Genomic DNA, 12354 nt, shown 5'->3' with positions numbered 1-12354 from the left:
CTCTCCATATCTCTGTTTCTTTATTTGTAACCTGGAGCTATTAATAACATCTACCTCAACAGTTGTGAAAGCTAAAATAAGACAAAAGTATGTAAAGCATGCCATCTGGCAGGCCGTGGAGCCCAGTGGCTCCCTCCCTGGCTGTGTGCTTTATCCTAAGTCTAAGCAGAGCCCATGCTGTGCCCAAGTTGCCAGGAAGACAGGCCCCAGCAACTCTCCCTTCTGATGCAGTTCTCTATCAGTGATCTGAAAAGTGTCCCTGGAAGCTGCTGCTTCTGGGTTGCAGGGACTTTGGGCCAGACTCTCTGTGGAGCAGTGACACAGTCCTCCTGTTGCTCCCAGATCCTATGGTGATCAAGACTCACCAGTGTCAGCTTCACGTTTCCACTCTTCGTTTCTTCCCTTATCTCATTCTTCCCACTTTCGGAAAAGCAAGAGAGACCATGTCAAAGACTTTTTCATTATTGTCTTTAAAGAGATAGTTGGGTTCCTTTGACCCAGAGTTCATAAGCTGTGCTATGTTTTGGTGAGGTTTAATTTTCGCTTTTGGTGCCGAGGACTGAACCCAGGACTTCCAGCTTGATAGGCAAATGTTCTGTCTCTGAGCTAAATCCCCAGCCCCTACGTTGGGGAGTTTTGAAGCCAATACAAAAATAGCTTGAAGTACAAAGAATTTCATTTGTCCAGATTTTATAAAGCTGAATTTTAATTCTGGGCAAATATTCTGGTCTATATAGCAACTATTGTTAGACTTTAAACTTTTTCACCTGTAGAAGATCAGAACAGTCACTCTTCAAAGGAGGGTGTACAACTCTCCAGCACAAAGATGCAGAAGATTTGTCTGAATACTTGAAAGCGTTAAAAGTCACTTAGGGAAATGAGGGCTGGTGAGATGGCTCAGTGGTCTAAAGCACCTACTTAGAACAAGCTAAGCTAAGCAAAACACAGGGACCACGGTTCAATCCCCCAGCACCACATGCCAGCCAGCCCCGCCCCCTGGTGGGCTGAGCTGGCCACACACACACACACACAATAAATAAATAAATAAACATTTTAAAAAACAGTCACTTAGGGAAATGAATAAAACAGTGTCATAGGATAACATGGTGGACAATGAGAAAATTCAAGAGCATGGGCCAAATCTAAGAGAGTATACCATAATTAAAACAGAATCAAGAGGGACAGGACTCAGGTAGAGTTGACCATACGTCTGAAAGCTACTTTGGCTGGAACTTTTTAAAGGCCATTTTCAGTGTAGTTTGTTTGAAATAGGCCACTTACTAGGGGACAGAGACTTGATAGGTTAAGATATCAGTTATCTAAATCTCTGCTCACTCATTTGTAAATAGAGAATACCTATATCATAGGACATGGAGAGGGATTGTTCAGTTAATGAAGGTCAAGTGTTTAGTATGATAAGATTAATATAAGCAATGAGTAAATGGTAATTAATATTGCTATCAATGAGAAATACACATATTTTGAAGTACAGAAACTGCAAAAGAAATTTTAAGGGAGGCCAGGCGTAGTAGTACATGCCTATAATCTCAGCACTTGGGAGGCTGAGGCAGGAGGATTGGTGCAAGTTCAGGACCAGCATGTGGACTACAAAGTGAACTCAAGGCCAGCCTGAACTGCTCAGTGAAACTCTGTTTCAAAATGACAAAGAAAAAAGAAATTCCAAGGGAAATAACCTACTTAATAAAACAACTCAATGTTGAAATAAGAAAAAAATTAATCCCATAATATTTATTTGATATTAAATAAAGATACATCATCTCACACATAATAAAATCTATTTTGTGTAGATTCTGAGGTTCTCCTCCAGGAGAGGATAGCTTATGCTTTTACTCTGATGCCTGTAGAAAGGATCAGGATTCATGTGGTCCTTCACAAGCCTGATATAAATGCCAGCTTCTCTAACACCAATCACCAGTATCTGTCTGTATATCACTATAGAAATGGAATGATTAGGCACTATTATTATTTATATTGATTTGATATTAAAACTCAAAATACATTTGTTTTCCTAAGTTTGTCTGAAGCATTTTCATTTTTGTTACTAAGGACAATATTTTCAAACCTAGGGGCTGGGGAGATGGCTCAGTAGAATAATCACTTGCCTGGCAAGCGCAAGGGCCTGAGTTCAATCCCTGGTTCCACCAGAAAAAAAAACACCAAAAACCAACCAAACAAAAAACCCCTCAAGCCTAGTTGCTATTTTATATATTTGAGATATTGTATTTAAAAAAGAAATAAGCTGTATATACAAAATAATAAGGATAGATATACAGCTACTTTCTCTTAGTTCAATGAGAAGAAAGATTTGTACTAATAGGGTTTAGACAAGTTATCATGTCTGCATCTTGTACTATGAGTAACTACTACAAAGACAACAATATGCAATATATTAAATATTGTAACTGTCTCACTTGTTTTTAAACTGTCTCACTGTTATTTCTTTCTCAATAAAATTAATTAAAAAATAAAAAAAGAAATAAGCCTGGTGTGGTGGTACCAGCCTGTAATGCCTGTGCTCAGAAGGCGGAGGCAGGAAGACAGCCTGGACCACACCTCATTCACAACCAGCTTGGATGGTGTAGTGAGATGCTGTCTCAAAAACAAACAACCCCCTCCAACAAAGAACAAGAAATAAATATCTTTAGCAAACCTATTTACAGGGAATTTATATATCAGGATTAAGAATAGATTTGTTTAAACTTCAACCTTCCAAGCCTGTTCTGTTTCTAAATTGCTTTCCTCTAGTCACACTGATCTGACCAAAAATAGTATTCATAGACAAGCTTAAGCAAAAATTACTCAAAAGTAGAAAACAGTATAAAATTTATGTTCTAAGGCTCCTCTGTCCTTTACATCCATGTTTTCTAGTGCACTAGAAAAAAGTGTGCATGTCCTCCAGTGCAAGGCAAAATGATCTAACCATGTAGAGAAGTTTGATTTAAGTTTGACCACATTTCAGTCTTCTACTGAAGGAAATGTAAGTGTCTGAAATTGTGTTGTATGGATCCTGAATAATGTGAAGAAGGTGATTGCTAGGCCATTTTGCTTGCATAATGTAGAATTGCTGCTTTGTATAGCTTCTTTGTGTTCAGGCTAAAATAGACCTCCACGGTACAATTTCTCTAAGAATTCATGTCCTTTGCCATAGTAACTGTATCTGATTTAAGTGGACAGCATTTAACTTTATTTGATAGATAAGTTTGACATAATTCTTGAATGTATTTGCTGAAGCCCTGTCTTAAACTAAAAAGATCGTTCGTTAGGCAATAGGTAACTGAATCAAAAAGAAAAACCCTTAATCAGATTAATGTATTATTAAAAGTGGGTAGTGTTGATCATAAGCCTGTGAACTGAAACTAGGTGGACCATGAATGACATTTTCAAATTTGAGACTTATTTATTTGTCTATTTTAAAAATTAGCTATCCTGTGCTTATCTTCCTCTGTCGTAACCTCCTTTGGCTTCCCATATCCTCTCCCAAATTTAAATGCCTGCCATCCATCCTTTAGTCAGGAGGAAAAGTTATCTGTTCTCTTGTTCAAACAATTGCCAGTCTTTTTCTTTAAATATTTATTTACCTGCTGGCTCTCTCCTTGTTTCAGGTACACACGCACATATACCAGATGTTACGGCTTCTGTCTGGATGTGCCCCCAAAGCCTCAGGTGGTCGTAGGTGGAGCTCTTCTGAGGTGACTGGATTTAGAATGGGTGACAATAGGATTCATTCCTTCACTGAATTCCAAATTTATTTCTCTGGTCACATCAATAATATGACACTGAGTGTGTGAAACATTGGGAAAGATTCATGTTGCAATGCTTAGATTAAGTATACTAGGATTAAGGATGTGAGTACTACCAGTCCTAAGAACAGGTAGCCTGGATAAGATATAAAGGATAGAAAGAGGCTTTTTGCTTTTTGCTTGTAGCTTCTGCCTTCTGTCTTCTGTCTGCCATAAACTGTTCTCCGTGAAGCCACCGTGCCTTGGAGCCAGCATACTATAGACTGAAACCTCTACAAACTGTAAAGAAATCTTTCCTCCTTTAACTTGGGATGTTGGGCATTTGGCCTCAGAAATGAGAAAAGTAACCAAGATACCAGATAACCATAAATGTACTACATTTCTACCAATTCTAGTTGGAAATGCAATTTTATTGGTGAAAAATTACAGTGATTGATGGAAATAGATAAGAGTTCACTGGCCTATGAGCATGGAAAATGTCTCCCATGGTTTATATTAGAAATTTTATAATTCATTTTTATTGGCTATATATAGTTCTTGGATCTGAAACTTATTTGAATATAATGACTTTTTAAACAAAAATCAAAGACTAATCATTTTCATCCAGGCCCACTTATTCAATACTTATTTCAGTCAGTTTGGGCTTCTATAACAAATACGTAGAGTAGGAATCTTATAAACAACAAACACATATTTCCAGAATTCTGGGAGTTGAGAAGTCCATGATAAGGCTCTAGCAGAGTCAGAGTCTGTTGATAGCCCATTATGGAACAAGTCTTCCCTCTGTAACCTCATATGGCTGAAGGAGGAGGGATCTTTCCAAAGTCCTTGACAAGGGCACTAATGCCATTCACGAAAGCTCCTTTCTCATGACCTAGTCATTTTTATTTTATAATGTAGTGGTTGATACATTGTGTCAACTTAGCTGGATGACTCTGAGGCACACTTTGGGCTGGGCTGGTGGGGGTCCTGCCCTGGGGCACAGTTGGTTCAGCACCCAGAGTGACTCAGCACAAAGAGACCAAATAAAGGGGCTGAGGAAGTAGTCCATGTTCACTTTGTCAGAGGGACTTCAATCTTCACATTCAGCTTGGACTTCATCACCTGGCTCACAGCGCAGACTCTTTGGCCTCCAGCTTGCATCCTTCACCTTCCATCACAGACTCTTTAGTGTCCATCGCGGAGTCTTCAGTCTTCTGTCACAGACCCATGAGCTGATGAATAGAGACTTGCATGGAGCACAGCAGTGAGCTTCAGACCTTCACTCCCCCATCTGACTCTGCGGCTGACTGTTGTAAGCCAATCTTGAATTCCATTCTTGTGTTAATATCTGTTCCTTATATTATGTCTTTTCCTCTAAGTAAAACCCTGACCAATACAGAATATGGTACCAGGAGTGGCTCTAGTGAAATAGAATATAATGGTGGAATTTTTAAATGACTTTAAGAGTTCCTGGAGTTGGCTCTGAGATTTGATGAGACCTAAAGACACCATGGTCTCTCCTGATCTTAAGGAGCATACTGATACTCTTTGGTATGAGTTGTTTAAAGTAATATGCCGTATTGATCCATTTGATTATCCTAATTCACCACTTATGAGATGTCAGGAATTTAGTGATTTCATACATAAAAATTTTGAACATCTTTGGTGGAGTAGAGGATATAATAATGGTGGTTGGTTGGTCTTAGCCTCAATGGACAAACTTATGCATGAAAATAAGGAGCTCACAGATTTGATTTCCTGCCTTCAGACCCAGATAAAAAAATTTAAGTTTCTAAGTATGTCCTGACAGAAAATCTTTCTTTTAGCCATAAGACTGAGATTGAAGAAACCCAAATGAAGTCCCTCATAATTCAATTGGCTGAACTGCAACATAAATTAAATGCTCAGCCTCGAAGGGTACCTGAAGCAAAGGTCAGGACACTGATTAGGAAAGAATGAGATCCTATAAATTGGAATGGAGATGTGTGGAAGGATCCTGAGGAGACTGAGGATGCTGAGTTTTTAGATGCTAATGAGATTATTTTGCCTGAGGAAGAGAATTCCCTGCCCACTGTGGCAGAGGAATCATTGCCTTCTTCCTCTGCAGTACCAGTGTCTCCTAATATATCTGGAGACACCAATCCTGTATGGAACAAACAGGATAATGCTGTGACTTCCCACCCTCAGCACCCATTTTTGCCTCTAGGCCCATAACCAGGCTTCAATCACAGAAGTCACCTAAGGGTGAGATACATAATGTGATCCATGAAGAGATCCGTTATTCTCCCAAAGACCTTCTTGAGTTTTCTAACTCTTATAAGCAGAGGCCTAATGAGGAGGCATGGGAATGGATTTTACGAGTGTGGGATAATGGTGGCAAAAATACACACCTGGATCAGGCTGAGTTTGTTGATATGGGCCCATTAAGTAGGGATTCTGAATTCAATGTTGCAGCTTGTGGAGTACAGAAAGGTGTTAACAGTCTGTTTGGCTGGTTGACAGAAGTATGGCTCAAAAGATGGCCCACTGTGAGTGAGTTAGAGTAAACCATCTTCCATGGTTTACTATTGATGAAGAGATTCAGAGACTTAGGGAAATGGGGATGCTGGAGTGGATCTGTCATGTTAAGCCTCACCCTTCATATCGGGATGATCCTGAAAACATACTGTTTACTAACACTTTAAGAAACAGATTTGTGAGGGGAGCACCAGCATCCCTGAAGAGCCCTGTCATGGCTGTTCTTTGCATGCCAGACCTTACAGTGGGGACCGCAGTTACTCATTTAAGAAATTTAAGGGTAATGGGCTTAATTGGATCCTAGAATGGCAGAGGTCAAGTGGCAGCACTTAATCGCCGTGGACGAAAGAAGCAAAACAGAGACCAGAATAATCTGATATGTGTAGACCTATGGTGTTGACTGATTAGTCACAGTGTTCCCAAAAGTGAAATAGATAGGAAGACTACAAAATTTTTGCTAGATTTATATAATTGGAAGAATAATGGGGCAAAAGAACAGAGACCTACTTCGAGTCATGGTAATAGGCAATCACAACCTCTCAGTCAGTTCCCGGATTTGAGCCAGTTTACAGACCCAGGACCCCTTGAATGATGGGGAAGCCAGGTCTCCTTGGGGAAGGATCCTAATGCCCCCAGAATTTGTACAGTTAGTCTTCTTCCTATCCTTCCTCAAAGGGACCTAAGGCCTTTTGCCTGAGTGACTGTACACTGGAGAAAGAGGAATGATCAGACATTTGGGGGACTACTGGACACTGGTTCTGAACTGACACTGATTCCAGGGGAACCAAAACACCATAGTGGCCCTCCAGTGAGAGTAGGGGCCTATGGAGGGCAGGTGATCAATGGAGTTTTAGCAAAGGTCCAACTCACAGTAGGTTAAGTAGGTCCTTGAATCCATCCTGCAGTTATATCCCCTGTTCCAGAATGTATAATTGTCATAGATATACCTAGTGCCTGGCAGAATCCTCACATTGGTTCCCTAACCTGCCATGTGAGGGCTATTATGGTTGGAAAGGCCAAAAGGAAGCCCTTAGAATTGCCCTTGCCTGGTAAAATAGTGAACCAAAAGCAGTACTGCATTCCTGGAGGGATTGCAGAGATCAGTGCCACCATCAAGGACTTGAAGGATGCAGGGGTGGTGGTCCCCACCACATCTCCATTTAATTCTCCCATTTGGCCTGTGCAGAAGACAGATGGGTCTTGGAGAATGACGGTAGATTACCGTAAACTGAATCAAGTGGTGACCCCAGTTGCGGCTGCAGTACCAGATGTGGTTTCCTTTCTTGAGCAGATTAACACATTCCCTGGTAGTTGGTATGCAGCTGTTGATTTGGCAAATGCCTTCTTCTCCATACCTATACATAAGGACCATCAGAAACAATTTGCTTGCAGTTGGCAAGGCCAGCAATATACCTTCATTGTCTTGCCACAAGGGTATATTAACTCTCCTGCTTTGTGTCACAACTTAGTTTGTAGGGATCTTGATTGCTTTTCTCTTCCTCAAAATATCACACTGGTCCATTGCATTGATGATGTCATGCTGATTGGGACTAGTGAGCAGGAGGTGGCAACCACCTTGGATTTGTTAGTACAGCATTTGAGAGCCAGGGGATGGGAGATAAATCGCACAAAAATTCAAGGGCCTTCTACTTCAGTGAAGTTTCTAGGAGTCCAGTGGTGTGGAGCATGTAGAGATATTCCTTCTAAGGTAAAAGATAAGTTGTTGCATCTGGCTCCCCCATGACCAAAAAGGTGGCACAGAGCCTAGTAGGCCTATTTGGATTTTGGAGGCAACATATTCCTTACCTAGGTGTCTTACTCCGACCCATTTACTGAGTGGCTCGGAAAGCTGCTAATTTTGAATGGGGCCCAGAACAGGAAAAAGCCCTGCAATGGGTCCACGCTATTGTCCAGGCTGCTCTGCCCCTGGGACCGTACGACCCAGCAGATCCAATGGTACTTGAAGTGTCAGTGGTAGGCAGGGATGCTCTCTGGAGTTTCTGGCAGGCCCCCATAGGTGAATTGCAGTGGAGGACTTTAGGATTTTGGAGCAAGGCACTGCCATCATCTGCAGACAACTATTCTCCTTTTGAGAAACTGCTCTTGGCCTGTTACTGGGCCTTGGTGGAAACTGAACATTTGACTATGGGACACCAGGTCACCATGAGACCTGAGTTGCCTATCATGACCTAGGTATTATCTGATCCATCAAGTCATAAGGTTGGACATGCACAGCAACAGTCTATCATTAAATGGAACTGGTATATTTGTGACAGAGCCAGAGGGGACAAGTAAATTACATGAGGAAGTTGCCCAGATACCTATGGCTTCTACGCCTGCTATATTGCCTTCTGTTTCCCAGCATGCACTTATGGCATTGTGGGATGTGCCATATAATCAACTGTCAGAGGATGAGAAGACTAGGGCTTGGTTTACAGATGGCTTTGCATACTATGCAGGCACCACCCGCAAGTGGACAGGTGCAGCATTATAGCCTCTTTCTGGGACATCACTGAAGGACAGTGATGAAGGGAAATCATCACAGTGTAGGCAGAACTTTGGGCAGTGTACTTGGTAGTGCATTTTGCCTGGAAGAAGAAATGGCCGGATGTGTGACTATATATTGACTCATGGGCTGTAGCCAACAGTTTGGCTGGATGGCCAGGAACTTGGAAGGAGCATGATTGGAAAATTGGTGACAAAGATATTTGGGGAAGAGGTATGTGGATAGACTTCATATGATCAAAGGATATAAAAATATTTGTTTCCCATGTGACCGCTCATGAAAAGGTGATATCAGCAGAAGAGGACTTTAATAAAGTGGATAAAATGACTTAGGTTGTGGATAGTAGCTAACCTCCTTCTTCACCCATCCCTGTCATTGCTCAGTGGGCCCATGAACAGAGCAGCTATGGTGGCAGGGATGGAGGCTATGCATGGGCTCAGCAACATGGACTCCCACTCACCAAGGCTGATCTGGCTACAGCCACTGCTGAATGCTAAATATGCCAGCAACAGAGACCAACACTGAGTCCCCAATATGGCACTATTCCCTGGGGTGATCAGCCTGTGACCTGGTGGCAGATTGATTATATTGAACAACTTCCATCATGGAAGGGACTGCACTTTGTTCTCACTGGCATTGATGCATACTCTGGATATGGATTTGCCTTTCCTGCACGTAATGCTTCTGCCAAAACTACCATCCGTGGACTTACAGAATGCCTTATCCACTGCCATGGAATTCCACACAGCATTTCATCTGACCAAGGAACACATTTTACAGCTAAAGAAGTGAAGCAGTGGGCTCAAGTTCATGGAATTCATAGTTTTATCATATTCCTTACTATCCAGAAGCAGCTGGATTGAGAGAAAGGTAGAATGGTCTTTTGAAGATGCAGTTACAGTGCCAGCTAGGTGGCAATAGGTTGCAGGGCTGGGGAAAGGCACTTTACAAGACTATATATGCTTTGCATCAGCGCCTTCTATATGGTACTCTGTCTCCCATAGCCAGGATTCATGGGTCCAGGAATCAAGGGGTGGGAATAGGAATGGTACCACTCACCATTACTCCTAGTGATCCACTAGCAAAATTCTTGCTTCCTGACCCCACAACCTTATGTTCTGCTGGACTAGAAGTCATAGTCCCAGAGGGGGGAAGGATTTTACCAGGAAGCACAGCAATGATACCATTGAACTGGAATCTAAGATTTCCCCCTGGTCATTTTGATCTCCTCATGCCTCTGAGGAAACAAGCTAAAAAGGGAGTCACAGTGCTGTCAGGGGTGATTGACCCAGACTATCAAGGGTAAATTGGATTATTACTCCACAATGGAGTAAAGGAAGACTATACATGGAGTATAGGAGATCCCTTGAGGTGCCTCTTAGTATTGCCATGCCCTGTTATTAAAGTCAATGGAAAATTGCAACACTCTAATATAGGCATGATGATAAATGGTCCAGAGCCTTCAGGAATGAAGGTGTAGGTCACTCCACCAGGGAAAGAACCCAGACCTGCTGAGGTACTTGCTGAGGGCCAAGGGTATACAGAATGGGTAGTAGAAGAAGGTAGCTCTAAATACCCACTACAACCCAGTGATCAGCTACAGAAAAAGGGATTATAACTGGACTACTTCATCCCCATGTATGGTTCTGTTATAATGTAATACGGATAGATTTAGTACAAGATTTTAAGATTATCAAACTTGTGTTAATGTTGGAGCATAAGCAAAAAAACTTACCTTCTATTTGGGTAAGGGTATTAGTGCATTTCTGTTTGTCTGCAGGATAGTCATAACAATGTTAAGCATAATTATGTGCATACCTCTGTATTTGGAGACTGGTCTAAAATATGGCAAGTTGACAAGGGGTGGATTGTAGTGGTTGATACATTGTGTGAACTTGGCTGGATGACTCAGCCGGTGCAGTTCTGGCTGGTGGGGGGTCTCACAATGGGGCACAATTGGTTCAGCCCCCAGAGTGACTCAGCACAAAGAGACCATATAAAGGGACTGAGGAAGTAGTTGATGTTCCACTTCGTCAGAGGAACTTCAGTCTTCCCATTTGGCTTGGACTTCATCACCTGGCTTGCAGCACAGACTCTTCAGCCTCCAGCTGGGATCCTTCATTTTCCATCATAGACATCAGCATCCATTGCAGACTCTTCAGTCTTACGTCACAGACCAATTAGCTGACAGAGCCTTGCATGGAGCACAGCAGTGAGCCTCAGACCTTGGGCCTGAATTCTTCAGTGTGGGGTGTGCAGATGCCCTCTACACGGCTCTCTCATCTGACTCTTTGGCTGGCTGTCATAAGCCAATCTTGTAATTCCTTATACATCATATATCTTGTGTTAATATCTGCTCCTTATATTATATCTGTTCCTCTAAGTACAACACATATAAAATTATTTCATTAGTAGGTTGAAGTATGTGAAGCTTATGTTCCTCTTGCGGAGCAGGTGCATGTACACAACACATTTTGACTCTTTAACCTCCTTCCCATCTCCACCTCCCTCCCTTCCTCTGTCTCTAAATTCTCTTTCCTGATTTTATTATTACTGTTGTTATTATTATTTTTAGTTTGTGTTTATAAATACCACAAAGTATTTACATTCATTGTGGGTATTTGGTACATACACATGATGTATCCTAGATTTTTCAACCTTCCCTTCCCCTCCCTCTCCACTTTGCCCACTGTCTCCTGGATCCCTTTCTATTTCAGTCTTCAAAGGCTAGACCTCCTAATACTCTAATGGTTAGGATTTTATGACTTAGGATTTTTTTGGGGGGAAACATTTGTTCATTGCAATAATTCATCTCTCCTACTGATGTGAAGTGTTTCCTCTGTCCTTTGCATTTCCTTATGATTGGGGTCTTCTCCTAGACTTTCTGTTCCATTCATCTCCCTATCATTTCATGTATTTATTCAAGAAGTATTTATTCAAAGCATATACATGCCTATATGCCAGGTAATCTTCCAGGTACTATAATAGAAATAAATAAAATCTGTTTCTTTTTATTTTCCATAACAGCTCTTTTAAATTCTTTTTTTTCAGTACATGTTTGGTGAACATAATTATATTTATTGAGGGGAATTTGTACATATATATCACACATCTTAATTCTTACCTATTTAGTCCTTCCATTCCCATCCCTCCCTGTTCTAACTCTTCTTCTCCTTCCCATTTGTAACAGTTCTTTTCAATATGTTTTTAAATTTTTCAAAAAATCTCTTTGCCCTTCCTTACCCTCCCTCCTCATTTCTTTTACCCTTCCCATTTGAAAAAGGTTTTCCTATTTTTTCTTATCTGTCTTTTATTTTACTCTGTATTTATACTTTGAGTTTCTCGTTTAAGAGAAACCATGTGATATTTAAACTTCTGTGTCTGATTTATTTCATTTAACATGAGCTCAAGGAGCATCCATTTGCCTACAAATATCTCAAGCTTATGCTTCTTTATGGCAGACTAATGCTCCGTTATATATAAATGCCACATTTTCTTTATCAGTTCATCTATTTATGGGCATATGGGGTGTTTCCAAGATTTAGCTATCATAAGGATCTCTTTTTTTTTTTTTTTTTTTTTTTTTTT

At 41.1% G+C, this 12354-nt stretch overlaps 1 pseudogene; it reads left to right on the top strand.

Moving 5' to 3' along the window:
• Positions 1-6339: 6339 nt before the first annotated feature.
• LOC105741566 overlaps positions 6340-12354 on the top strand; it is a 6351-nt pseudogene continuing 336 nt past the window's right edge.

This window comes from Octodon degus, unplaced genomic scaffold (genome assembly GCF_000260255.1).
Source record: "Octodon degus isolate 3935 unplaced genomic scaffold, OctDeg1.0 scaffold00016, whole genome shotgun sequence".
NCBI classification, from domain to species: Eukaryota; Metazoa; Chordata; class Mammalia; order Rodentia; family Octodontidae; genus Octodon; species Octodon degus.
The sequence above is the reverse complement of the archived record's forward strand: the minus strand, read 5'-3'. Positions and strand labels throughout refer to the sequence as shown.